The sequence below is a fragment of the Penaeus monodon genome, chromosome 22 (assembly GCF_015228065.2).
Source record: "Penaeus monodon isolate SGIC_2016 chromosome 22, NSTDA_Pmon_1, whole genome shotgun sequence".
Taxonomy (NCBI): domain Eukaryota; kingdom Metazoa; phylum Arthropoda; class Malacostraca; order Decapoda; family Penaeidae; genus Penaeus; species Penaeus monodon.
The window spans coordinates 33,471,447-33,471,685 of record NC_051407.1 but is presented as its reverse complement, the minus strand read 5'-3'; the positions used below and the strand labels follow the sequence as shown (position 1 = coordinate 33,471,685).

Below are 239 nucleotides of genomic sequence, written 5' to 3'. Positions count from 1 at the left end.
GAAAGGAATTCAATAGTTCTTTAAATATTCTTGCTCCTTTCCTTGACCGCCTAAAATATCGCAGCAATTACCAAGTTTTTAGTGGTTTCCCATTTTAGAAGTATTATTTAAACTGATCTTTCTCCTTTTAGCAAAGTTTCACGCTCTGTTATTATAACTTTATAAGAAAGACTTATTATATAGTCTAACTAATCATGGTTGATGGTTTTAATTGCTCATCACGTCTTTTCGTGCTACAC

General features: G+C 31.8%; 1 protein-coding gene across 1 annotated transcript in view; it reads left to right on the top strand.

The window, feature by feature from the left end:
• Positions 1-239, top strand: part of LOC119587613 (glycine receptor subunit alpha-2-like) — a gene marked incomplete at its 3' end in the record, with an annotated part of 77,695 nt that overhangs the window by 76,619 nt on the left and 837 nt on the right.